Raw genomic sequence first — 13,541 nt, forward strand, 5'->3', positions numbered from 1 at the left:
CAATTTGACTGGGCTAAGGGATGCCCAGATAGCTGGAAACATTATTCCTGGATGTGTCTGTGAGGGTGTTTCTGGAAGAGATTAGAATTTGAATTGGTAGACTGAATAAAGAAAATCACTATCCTCACCAATGCAGGTGGGCATACCATTATAGATGGAATTAGGTAAGATAAGGTCGTATTGGAGTACGATGGGCCCCTAATCCAGTATGGCTTGTGTCCTTATAAAAGGGAAAAATTTGAACACAGAGACAGACGTGCACATAGGAAATGACATGTAAAGATGAAGGCAGAGATCAGGGTGATGCTTTTATAAGCCCAAGGATGCCAAGTACTGCCAGCAAACCACCAGAAGCTATGGGAGAAGCATGGAATAAAGTCTTCGTCACAGCTCTCAAAAGTAACCAACCCTGCTGCCATTTTGATTTCAGACTTACAGCCTCAAAAACTGTAAGACAATAAATTTCTGTCATTTAAGCCACCCAGTTTGTGATTCTTTTTTACAGCAGTTCTAGGAAACTAATATAGCCCCCCAGGGAGTTATTAGCAAAGCTAGGATTTGGGTTCAACACTTCTGACTCTTGGTCTGACGCTCTTTTCCTGATAGGCCAGTTGTCTCGCTTCTTGAGGAGAAGCAACCACTTCCATCTGGATAGTCAATATTTTGAAAAGAGACTGCCTCCTGTAAGAGGTGGGCTTTGAGGTGGGCTTTGAGCTGTGCTTGAAGATGAAGAGTGTTTTGGAGTGTGGAAAGGAGAGTTGGGAATGAGGGTGGCACAGACAAGAACTAGGAAGACTCCAGGCCAGTCTGGCTGGAAGAAAGGACCTGTATAAGGAGGCACCTGGTTAAGACTTTTGTATTTCCTGAGTGTTACAAATATGATCTTGTAGTGTGTTATAAATCTGCTGGAGATAACAGTTGTAGCCAATAGGGAGCCATTTAACATTTCTGTGAACCTGAGCAAGCCAGCAATCAAAAGTCAAGCATCCATAGAAGCTAGTTCTTTCTTTGGTTTGCTGGTGGGGGCAGGATGGGGAGAGGAGGGGGAGAGGGTCAATGGAATATATCAAAGAACCCAGTCATGTAAGCAGCGAACACCTCTCTCCTGAGCAGGTTACCTGATCTTCGGATATTAGGAGTGATCCTCTGTGTTTGGAAGACTACTCTGTGTACCCATTAAGGTAAAAATATTAGGCAAAACATTGAAAGATGAAGTTTCCCCGTCAGGAACAGTTGATGAATATAATCTCATCACTGCGGGCACAGGGAGTGGAGGGGAATCCTTCCTCTCCAAAAATGTGAAAAGGAAAATGTCAAGAAAATGGTCAAAGGACTGGTGAAAGTGAGTGATTTGGGTTAAATTGACCCCAAGGATACTCAAGCACAAGATCACAGATGGGGCTGGCTGGTTTGGTTCCTTGAGAGATCTCAGCAATGACCTTTGCAAGCCTAGAAGATGCTTCTCCAAGCAAAGAGGGAAAGATGAAGCAGCCAGCTACAAAGCTTCATTCCTTTATGTGCTCTGGACTCAAGGGTTTTTATATTGAGATTCTACATCTTTAAAGGTCATCACTAACCCTAGAGCCTGTGAGCATGTGAGCCAGGCCTGCCAGCCCCCTGGTGACAGCGTGTTTGAGCTAATTACAGGCTGCCCTCTTCCACAGCTCTTTTTGACTGAACAAGTGCTGCCCTCTCCACCACTGGCTTAATGTGTAGTTACACAAATGCTGTAATCCTGATGCAACAGCTGAGAATGGCTCTCAGATAATCACTCTGCAAAGCGATATCATTAGCAATATTAACACTTGCCTGCAGATTACTATAATTGTGCATGTGGTAATCAATGCTGACTCAGAATGGCACAAATCTATAGAAAAGACACAAAGAGAGTGTGCCAAGCAAGGGTTTCCACACAAACCTTCCTCCCCCTCCCCCCACCATATGTAGAACAACATTTTCTCACTCAATTCTTCTACCATCTGCACTCAAATAACTAGGGGAGTAAAATTTTGCTTCAATGTCTAGGAGAAAATGTGCATTATATTTCAATAGATGAAAGAAGGCTGCCTCATTATTCAAGCTCAAAATGTCGATCTCAAGACAGTACAACCAAGCAGGACAAAGCAAGGATTTGAGGGTTTCAAGTCTCACAGACAAAGCTGGCCATGTCATGAGGTGGAGAGGAAGACTACTGCCCACTTGGAGGGCTTGGAAAGGCCAGAATTGTCCAGAATTATTCTTCCAGCTGATCATAGAAGTCTGAAACACTTTTAACCAGAGACAAAGCTTCTCATATCAGCAATAAGAAATGAAGTTGTCTCTAAATACATTATCTCAGTAAAATCTCCTAACAACCTATAAGCTCATTCTTGTCATTATTCCCACTTACAAGAAGTTTAGAGAAGTTAAATGGCACAGCTAATTATGTAATAGTAACCAGGATAAACCCAGTACATTCCGACCCTGACCCCATGTAACTGTTCTGTAGGCCTGTTGTGTCTAGTATCATAATTGAGTGGCACCAGATTCTCCCATGAAGTCTAGGAACAAGGAGGAGAGAATGTGAGGCAAGAATGGGTTTCTGAAGCCTATGGCACTTCAAAGGAATTTGAAAAGAGAGAGAAAGAGAAAGTGGGCTGGGGCCCTGACTCACTTCCTCAGTGATTGACCCTGGATGGTGTTTCCCTCCTCGACTTTGAGAACAGTGGGAGCCACAGAGAACTGCAGTCCAGTAACAAAAGTCAGGGGAGCCCTGCTTTGTCCAGGCAGATTAGTTTGGAGACTCTAAGTCCACTATAACTAAATAGGCGCAGCCGGAATTTCAGAGCCCGCAGGCTGGGGGAAAGGGAGTCTTGGTGATTTCTTAGATTTGCCCTGAGCTAACATCCATTGCCAATCTTCCTCTTTTTTTGGTTGAGGAAGATTCACTCTGAGCTAACATCTGTGCCAGTCTTCCTCTATTTTGTGTGTGGTCACCACCACAGTATGGCCAATGAGTGGTGCCTGGGATCTGAACCCTTGTACCCAGGCCGCTGAAGCAGAGCATGCAGAACTTAACCCCCAGGCCACAGGGCTGGCCCCTGGTGATTTCTTTTTTTTTGCATTTATTTTCTATACATTTTTCCCCTTCCATTTTTCCTCAAATACCTTTCTTTAGTCTTTCATTGAATGGAAACTGTTGCCAGTAAGGAAGAGAAGATATGTTGTAAACTATTTACAGGGATTCCATATTTGTCAAAAAACTGCTGTCTTGCTTTTCATTTCTTGCAGATAATTTTTGGCCCCCATTTACAATGCCTACCTAGTCCTCCCCCCAAAAATTCATAATATAAAAGACTAAGTGTGAGTGGGAGAGAAAATTACCTAAATCAAGTGTCTACTGTGTTTTAGACATTTATATCATGTGTGTCTTTACCCATCACAAAACTCATAGGTAGAAGACACTCGCCGTGTATTACTGCCAGGCATTCCTTTTTCCTTTTTCCTTTTCCTGATAATTGAATGCTCTGTTTTGAGACTTTCAGGGTCATTTAGGAAGGTCAAGCTCTGCAACAGGGGTAGCTGGACCATCTAGACCAGGGCTCAGCAAACTGTTTCTGTACAGAACCAGATAGAACATATTTTTGGCTTTGTGAGACATGCTGTCTCCGGCACAACTACCCGACTCTGCTGTTATAGCGTGAGAACAGCCATAGACAATGTAAATGAATGAGCATGACCAGATAGGACCCACACTGGGCTGGATTCAGCCCAGGGTCATCATTTGTCCATCCCTGATCTAGACCTGACCAGTTGAAATGCCCTGTGATTGGTTCAGAGATAGGTATGTAATCCACACTAGGCCAATAAGAATGTTCCCTAGAACTTTTCTGTTGGAGCTACGGAAAAGTCGGCCCTGTGGTTAGTTGCTTGAGAGGATGTGAATCTGGAACTGCCAAGGGCCATCTTCTTTGCACGACTAGAAAGATTCTGACTGAGAAATGGAAAAAAGAGAGAGAGTTGATAGCATTTCTTAAGCCCCTAATCTCAACCCAGGATCCAGATCTACCTTTATGAATTATAGTACCATATGCAAGAAAGATTTTGTGGAAGCTACTTGGAGTCTGATTTTGGTCTTACAACTAAAGTATTCTAGCTAATACACTCTAAGAGGTCAACATTATCCCTGTTTTACAAATGAGTTCATGTTCTGCTCTGTCACTTACTAGCTGGGAGACATTGAACAATTTGATTAGTCTCTCTAAGCCCCAATTTTCTGATTTGTAAAATAAGAATAATAATGTACATTCATCCTTTGATTAAAGGGGATAATTTATGTGTAAAAGGTATGAATCTCTGTTCACAGTTCAGGTGAGCAAGAAATATTTCCTTATTTTCTATCACTTCATTTATACTCTGAGGCCCCATTCTTTCTGGCTGGTGAAAATTTTAATCTCTGGCATTCTTGGGTGTTCCTGCCCCTTCCTACCCTTGGCTCACAACTCCAGTTTGTGTGTGTGTCTGTGTATGTGTGTGTGTGTGCACGTAGAGATTATTTGTCATTCGGTCTTCATCCCTTTGTCCACTCTATTCTGGTCTGCAAGGCAGCTCAGGTCTGCTGGTTCCCAGATTCTTCTTTGCCTTACTTTGGACACAGGGAATCTTAATGTGACACATGGCAATTTCCCCTCCAAGATCTTGCTGTTTCTCTGGGATTCTGCTATGAAGCTGGGTCCAATGCAACTGCTCTGGAACCCAAAGACCTTTCTTTCTTATTACAGCCAAAAGAGACCTTTCTTTCTCTTTTTTTTGGTTGGGAATGGGAAGTCCAACTTGCCCTTCTGCTTCTTCAAGACCCTCTGCTTTTCCCCCCAAGGCCTTTTGTCTCTTCCACCTTCTCCTCAGACCATATGAGTTCTTAGGCTTTTGGAAGAGGAAAACCTGGGAGACTCGTGGACCAAGGCCATAAACCTCCTCTGGGGCAATGGGAAGTACAGCTCTGGTTACCTGTAGAATAACAACAAGGAAATGGAAAACACGCAAGGCTGCTGCCCCCAAATTAAAATTCTTAAAATAGTCAGCTGGCATCAGGGGCATGCCAAGCCATAGTGCAGCCTGAGGCAAAGGTCAGTAATACTGATCCCATCTTTATGTAACATTTTGGTAATTTTTTCGTCATGGGTTTTTTGCGTTGTGATCTCTTTTTAAAATATTACGTTAAAATAGTATTTTTCTTGATCACTGATTTTTTACAATCCCTTAAATTTTTTCTCCCTAGGAGAGAGCCTCACTTGATCCATCCTGGTCCTGGCCCCGACTGCCGCATACTAACTGCTCAACAAATGATCACCATAATTATCATTTGGGTGAAAAAAAGGAAAGATTGAAGCACTGTGTCAAATCTCACTTGAGTCCTGGGTCAAGGTAAGAGGAAAGGAAGCCCCATGTTTGCAACTAAAAAATTCTGACTAATTCACGATAAGAGGTAAATATTATCTCTGTTTCACAAGTGAATTTGTGTCCTGCTTCATCACTTACCAGCCTGGAGAACTTGGACAATTTAATTACTGTGAGCCCAAATTTTCTAATTTACAAAATAGAAATAGTAATTGTACCATCATCACAGCCCTCTCCATTGTTCAAAAATCAGTTCCTACTTCAGCAAGACGGTCAGCCGTTTTCTGCTGCTTCCGGCCAACAGTAAGGCCAAGCCACCCCTAGATTCCTTGGACTAAATGCAGACCTAGTGGGGAAGCTGGAAAGATTTACTGCTCTTTCAAGTTTAGGAATAGGGATGAGGCTTAAAAGAGAAGTGAATTAACTGCAAGCAGAATGAGTCCTGAGGTGACTGCAAGGGGACAAAGTCAGGACTCATGGTCAGCATGACTGTGTGACATACAGACCCATAAGGGACCTTGGATAACTGCAAGCAACCACATTTAAGGGACTTGGGGAGCAGGAATGGGACAAGGGAATGACAGACTGTTTTAAGCTTTACTACTTAAGATGGTGATGAATGAAAACCATCCCTTCACCTCCCACCATTACTATCTGACCGACCTAATGTCTGTGCAGAGCATCACGGTTTATAAAATGTTTTCATATACGTTAGCTCATTCAATCACATAATCTCTTACCAACCATGTGGGGTAAGTATTATTATTACTATTGTTATTATTTCCATTTAATAGATAAGGAAACTGAGGCTTAAACAGGTGGTACGTGAGTACACAGAGCACAAAGCTCATGGTAGGCTCAGTCCTTTGATGAGGTTTCCTGATCCCAAGTTCAGATGCTTTTCTTCTCATTTGTATAGGATCTTTTCCTATTGCATGTTCTTTCTGACCTTGAATATTCTAGCACTTTTTTTAACATTAGAGGCACCTGTTGGGCCAAATGTCCTGCATTTGCCCTCTTACCGTATATAAAGTACAGACAGGCCCCATGATGCTCTTTAGTTCATATAAGCAGCTTTCAGCTTTGAATCATCTTTGGGGCAACAGTTGTTCACAAGTAATTTTAGACAGTAATATCTGTAATTAACACACAAAGTGAAAACAATTGCTTACTCTTTCATCATAGCAGATGTTTCTACAATGTTGATGCTGGCAGCTCTGCTAACTTGCAGGCTATTGTTTTCATTAATAATGACATTTTATTTTTCTACAAACAACCATAAGCGAGAGAGAGAGAGATGAAAACAATCTGTTTGTTTTCATATTCTCAAGTACTTTTTTCTTCCTTAAAAAATTTTTTTGGCAAGTGATGGGAACTAGAAAATTGTTTTCTAATTCTGTCTTAGGAGGAGTCAAAACTGGTAAGGATTTCTCCAGACGTACTCTAACTTTGTCATGGTTCTTTAGAACTATTAGATTAAATGAGAATATTTACCCGATTCTCTTTCTTTAGAATACTGGGATATTAGAAGCATGTCGTGAAATTGTCTCCCTTAAAAATATACCCAACTAGGGCCAGCTCCAGTGGCCTAGTGGTTAAGTTTGGCATGCTCCCCTTCAGTGGCCTGGATTCAGTTCCTGGGTATGGACCTGCACCACTCATCAGTCAGTGGCCATGCTGTGGTGGCAGCTCACAGGCAACAGGAGGAAGATTGGCAGTGGATTTAGCTCAGGGCAAATCTTCCTTAGCAAAAAAAAAAAAAAAAAAAAGCCCATCTGATTAATTCTGACTAATAGTTCAACTCATATATCCTCTTATCCAATGTGAGATGAGTCAGGCCATGCAATACAGTAAAAGGAAAGCTGGAGCAGAGGCTAGTGGGGAAGGAAGAGAGAAGAGGGATCTGGGCTCTGCTCTAGAGTGTCTACATGTGTAACAGCCCCCTCCTCAACCAATAATTTGCTGCGAGCTCTTGGCCAAGACACAGTCTCTCTAGACTTCAGGGCTATGTTGATATAAATATAATAGTGTGTAAAACAGCTTCACCTACAGATTCACAAAGATATTGGGAAAGAAAATAAAAAACCAATCCCTCCTTTTCATCTAGTGGGGAAGATTAATATGAGCTCTTAATAAAGACAAATGAGGAAATTAATAGTGTTAATTATATTAGATTTTTCAGTGTACTTGATTTTTTTTTTCTCTACCTTTCAAAACAGCAGACTAATTTCTCTAGTTCTTTTGAACTCAACTGTGGTAAAAATTCATCAGAACCCTTAAACACCACTGTGCCTGGCAGTGGGCCATACTGAAGAGGAGAGTGACAGGAACATACTACAAATTAATGGGGCCTGGTGATGTGAAAGGGAGCCCCTGAGGCAAATCTCAGGTAAAGACCTTCTTATTCAGGGATTATGGTAGGTAGATCACAAAAAATGGCTCCAGTCCTCCTCCCCTTATACCCATGCCATTGCCATGAAATTTTGCAGGGCCCTCCTCCACTTGGTCCTACTCTTTGACTCTGAGCTTTGGTCAATGAGATGTTAGCAAATATGGCTCAAGAGATGCTTGAACAATGCCTGCCTGCTCATATGTCTGCAGCTGCCATGAGGAGAATATGCCCAGACTAGCCTCGTAGAGAATGAGACATATAGAGCTAAGGTGAGTTGCCCCAGCTGCCCAAGTGAAGGCCAGTCTCTATCAGCCAGCAGCCAGCCGATCCCCAGCTTTCTGAGCCAACCTAGCCACGATCAGCAGAGTGACCTTGCTAACCCCTAGTTGATCTTGGACATGTTAGCAATAAACACTTATCGTTACGCTTCTGAGATTTTGTGGTTGGTGGTGACACAGGAAGTGCTCATTGAAACAGCCTCCACCTCCCAATTTTTGTACCTGGGCCAAACCTAGTAGTCCTGGTGGTAGGAGAAACTTATTTGGAGCTTATCCAGAATAATGCTTAGTGGTAGGGAAAAGTCAACCTGGGATTAATCATTTAGCCAGGATGGTTTACAGTGCTACTCTTTCCCTTGTGACTAGTTGAGAGTTGACCACATTTCTATTCTTAATTTCTATTTATATCTGGTGACTGTGAAATGTTATTCTTTATTTCATAGTTTCCTTATCATCCCTAAGACTCTTCTTCCTTTTCTAAAGAGATGAAACAAAGAAACACACACAGGAAACTAATGGGGGGGCAGTCATTTATGTTGCTTGATGTTAGAAACTCCAAGATGCATCCATGTCCCCCATAATCTTTTCCATTCTCTTATGTTTCAAAGGGCCTATCTACTCCTTTGAGAGAAAGCACTGTTCTCAAAAAACATAACAAAAAAGGATTACTGTACTAGTATGCCCAGGAAAAGGCAATTCTTTAGGTTATCAATCCTGCAACATGCATTGTAATCAAGTATGGGATCAGAGCTGGAAGGAACCTTAGAAATCTATCAGTCTGGCCTTTCATTTTTACATAAAAGAGACATAATCCCAGGAAAGTCAGATGACTTTGTCCAAGATAAAATGGCCTAAGCAGGAACTCACATTCAAGATTTCAGACCCCAGGTTCCATGCCTCTCCTAATATCCTGCTGTGTTCTTCAGATGGCAACTTCTAACCCCTCAGAGAAGAAGAACCCACACATATCAGATGGCCTCACTAGGTACTACAAAGTATTACCAATTTAAAATTGAGCAGCCTGTGGCCCACTCACGCACAGTGACTTATTCAAGGAAATGCCAATCTGACTATCAAAAATAACTTGAAAAGAAAATTCAAATCATTATTGAACTATTTCAATAAATATCAAAGGGGGGTTCCATTAATAAAATCCAGTGAAGTTTTAAAAATCCTATTTTTCCATCTTTCTCCCTTTTTAACTCACACAAATGACTCCCCCCTCTTTGCAGACTCTCCTAAACTCTCCCCAAATTCCAGCCCACACTGTTGCTTCATTTCTTTCCTCCTTTATCCTCGTTCGGGTCTGTCCCTCTCCCAGTGACTCCAGGCCTTTCCAATGTAAGCCAATTGGAATTCCAGGCTTCTGCAGTTGTCTCTGCATGATACCCTTATTCTACATAACAGAGTCTTGGGAATCTAGGGGGAAAAGTAAAATTCTTCTCAGTGGGTGGGGATGAGAGATGAGCTATACATACACCAGGATATAAGGCCACAGGGCAGTATTTTGCGTCTTTGATACTGCTATGTACTGATTGCCCAGAAGAGGAGTAGTACGTTGTATTAATTAAACACATAAATATTTCCTAAATAAAGGCCACACATGCAATGAAACCTACAGGAGGCCACAGGAGGTACAAAAGAACAAAGACTGTCAATTTATCTTATTGGTCTTGTGGATACCATTGCAGCAAAAAGGCTGGTGTCAAGGAGAGGATCCTATAATCTAACAAAATCTGTTGTGCCATGTGACGTTAATCCTGTTGATTCCAAGTCATGAAGTAACATTAGGAGTGAAAGATTATTATTTTCACCACAATGAGATTTTCCTGGTAATAGGTGAGCACAAGATGGCAGGCGAGCCATTGGTTATCATGCCTCTTTTTATGGTGGGTATAAGAAGAAAGAGAAGATGTTCCCTTGACTGTAATAGGGGATGCAAAAAGTGGAGTTTATCATTTCATGCTCTAACAAATTAATGAACACAATTATTAAAGGAAAATGCAAGCTACAGGCTGTAATTCGCTAGAAATGATTTCCCTGTGAAAACGATTACCTCAACTCTGTTGCAATATCATCTTCATTTTCACATACAGAAAATAAGTTGAGAAAATGTTTAAAAATAATTAGATTCCAGGAAAGCCAATTAGTCAAGCGCTAATTCTATTTTAAGAGGAAGATAATGGATAGAGTTTTATGACAAGACAAAGTAGAGGATGGGGGAAAATCACATCAGAAGAAATGCCATAAAGTGCTTTAGCTTTTTTAAAAGCCAGCTCCCCCACCCTTGGCCCCCCACCCCCACCCCCCTGCAGCTTTCTCACTTCTCCATAGAGAGTTGGGAGTTTTTCCTTATAATTTGACGTGTAATAGAGTTAAGACAGATCTGTCTCTTTTATCTACAAAATGTCTCTAAACTACTGAAATGCTCCTTCCAAAAGGGTGAATAATCCCATCTCTGCTTGGGGTGTATTTCCTAATTCATTCCAGTCAGTTTCCTGTTTATACTCTCAATGATCTTAAAATGTCTTTGCACATTTTTTAAAGTTGCATAATACTAATTGTTCCATCATTTTCTGAAGAAAAAAATAATCATCTTCCTTTTCTCCTCCACTGTCAGGGAAGTATAAAGGATACTAACTAACTAAAGGATGTAACATCGGAAAAACTCTTTACCACAAAGGCATTTTCTCAGATGATTATGTAATATGCAAAAGACTGAGGCATTTCTTTGAAGAGGCTAAGTTTTTCATAAAAATGAAGTGCTACAAAGCTTGGAATAGCTGTCAGAAAGTTTAAAAAAATTTGTATTAATGATCAAATGTTATGTTTTCAATCAATGGGTCAATTAACATAATAGAATTATAACCTTAGAACTAGAAGAGACTTAGAGATCATCAAATAAAGCATCTCATTTTTTCTTCGGAAATATTATTTCCATCACTGTGTGATATGAAAATATTCCATGTGACAGATGTAACATAATCACATCCTTACCATTGGCATTTTAGTTGCTTCTAGGTATTATCTATTATAACTAATACTACAGTAAACATCTTTATATACTAATTTTTTACCAGATCCTTGACCATTTCTAAGGTTTAGATTGTTAAAAATCGATTTCTGTGCACACTGTTATTTATGTGTCCAACAATTTCCTTTTGGATTTACTTTTCTTTTGCTCAAATACATTCTTTACTAGTTCTTTCAGTAAGAATCTATGGGGGAGTGGTAAATATTTGCATATCAGAAATATTATCTCACCCTTTAATTTTGAATGATACTTTAGCTAGGTCATGTATTTAAGTTGACAGCTATTTTCCTTCATGACTTGGAAATGCTCCATTGTCTTTTGGCATCTAGCTTTGCTGATAAAAATCTGCTGATGGTCTAACTATCATTATTTAGTAGATATTTCTCTCGTTGTTCTCAGGTAGCTATTGAGATTTTTCTTTTTGACTTTTGTTTTCAACAGTTTTAATATAAGGTGTCTGGTGTGAGTTTATTTTTACTAGGTTTGGCATTCAATGTGTATTCACACTCTGAGGACTCATGTCTTTCTTCATTTCTGGAAACTCTCAACCATTCCCTTCAAGTTTTGTTTATTCACTACGTTTTCTATTCTTTTTGTTTGGAATTGCTATAGACATATGTGGTGGACTCTAATAAAGCTAGCATCTATCTTCTTTTTCATATTTGTTATCTCAGTGTGTCTCTATGTGGCTTTCTGTGTGAATTATTTAGCATATTTTGATTCACTAATTACTTCCAACTGTGACCAGTCAAAAGTTATTTCTTGTGTTGATATTGTTTCAATGATTATTCATTGGATGAAGGTGGTCAAAAGGTACAAGCTTCCAGTGATAGGAAAAATAAGTCCTGGGGCTGTAATGTACAGCATGGTGGCTATAGCTAATAATACTGTATTGTATATTTGAAAGTTGCTAAAAGAGTAGATCTTAAAAGTTCTCATTACAAGAAAAAAATTGTAACAATGTGTGGTGATGGATGTTAACTAAACTTATTGTAGTGATCATTTCACAATATATGCATATGTTGAATCATTATGTTGTACATCTGAAACTAATATAGTATGTCAATTATATCTCATTAATAAAAAAATGGTTATACATTTTATTTTAAAGATTTCTAATAGGTTCTGTTTACATCCACCAGTTTCTGTTTTATTTCTTCCTCTTTAATAATTGATTATTCTTTTTAAAAGGATGTTATTATTCTTTTATCATTGTAAATATCATAAGCATACTTATTTTAGTATTATCTATGTCATATATAATGTAATTATAGTATTCTAATTATTACATTTTAAATTTATAAATTTGTTTAAATAGATAACACATTTATATGGTTCAAAACTCAAAAGGTACAAAGTATATTCAGTGAAGTATCCTTCTCACTCCATCTATAGCCACCCAGTTCCTCTTCCTGAAGGCAAATGAATTACAAATTTCCTTCCAGAAATAAGCTACACATATTAAAGCAAATACAAACATACTTACTTTAGAGCTATTTTCAGTTAGAACTATTATTTTTATTTCATTATTTTATTCCCTGAGTATTGACTTTTGTCTTAGTCCATTCGGGCTGCTATAACAAAAATACCTTAGACTGGGCAGCTTATAAACAACAGAAATTCCTCACAGTTCTGAAGCCTGGAAGTCTAAGATCAGGGTACCAGAATGGTCAAGTTCTGGTGAGGGCCCGTTTCTGGTTTGCAGACTGCCAACTTTTTATTGTATCATCATGTGGCAGAGAGAGAAAGAGAGGAAGCAAGTTCTCTCATGACTTTTATAATGGTTCTAATCCTATTTTAATCCTAAATATCTCTTCTAATCATAATTACCTTCCAAAAGTCCCACCTCATAATACCATCACAATGCGGGGAGTGGGGTTTTCATATATGAATTTGGAGGGACACAAACATTCAGTCCATAATAATTTTATAACAATCCCTTTCGGCGTTATTTTTCCTTATGAGTTATGGAATTAAAGTTTTCAGGCTTAGGTAAATGAGTCTCTGTCTCTCTCTCTCTCTTTCTCTCTTTCCCTCTCTCTCTGCCTCTGCCTCTCTCTCTCTTTAAATTCTAACTTCCCCTTCTCCAGTGGCTTTGTGGTTGCATCACACTGGCCTCTCAGGGTGGTAGCTCAGAATCAATGTCTTGCACTGGTGGCTTGTGACTCCTTTCCTCTGCAAATATTGGGGATATTAGAGGCTGCGTGATGGAGCAATGGGTGACTTGGGACAGGTCCAGCCTATGCAGTTGGGATTTACTTCCTCCAAGCTTCCTAGATATGAGCCACTCATAAGCCTTAGGCCGTGAAGCACCGCGCAGCTTTTCAGCCTCTTTTAATGGGCTGGGAAGTCCATCCCCAGCCTCTGCTATCAAGCAGTGAGGAGAACTTTTGCCTCCCAACCTCTCTTAATGCCTCCTGCTGACCTTTTAGTCTCAGGATCGGGTGCCCTGCAAGACCTC

The sequence above is a fragment of the Equus quagga genome, chromosome 15, assembly GCF_021613505.1.
Source record: "Equus quagga isolate Etosha38 chromosome 15, UCLA_HA_Equagga_1.0, whole genome shotgun sequence".
Classification (NCBI taxonomy): Eukaryota; Metazoa; Chordata; class Mammalia; order Perissodactyla; family Equidae; genus Equus; species Equus quagga.